Genomic DNA, 288 nt, shown 5'->3' with positions numbered 1-288 from the left:
AATAATAATAATAACAACGCGAATAGAGAAGTCACCAGGAAGAAATACAAGAAATGCAAAACAATGACTGAGAGCTCATTTTCCCCTATCAAATTGGCAAACATTTTTCCAATATTCAGAGAAATGGGCATTTTAAAAATACTATTAGAAGAATGTAAATTGGTACCACTTCTTTAGTGGGAAATCTGGCACCATGAATCAAAAGTCACATAAGGTTAATATCTTTCTCAACTAGGATTTTTAGACTTCGGAAATTATCCGTTTATAACAGGCAAAAACTAGAAAGCG

Source organism: Otolemur garnettii, unplaced genomic scaffold (assembly GCF_000181295.1).
Source record: "Otolemur garnettii isolate 467f Iridium unplaced genomic scaffold, OtoGar3 scaffold00016, whole genome shotgun sequence".
Taxonomy (NCBI): domain Eukaryota; kingdom Metazoa; phylum Chordata; class Mammalia; order Primates; family Galagidae; genus Otolemur; species Otolemur garnettii.
Note: the sequence above shows the minus strand (reverse complement) of the source record.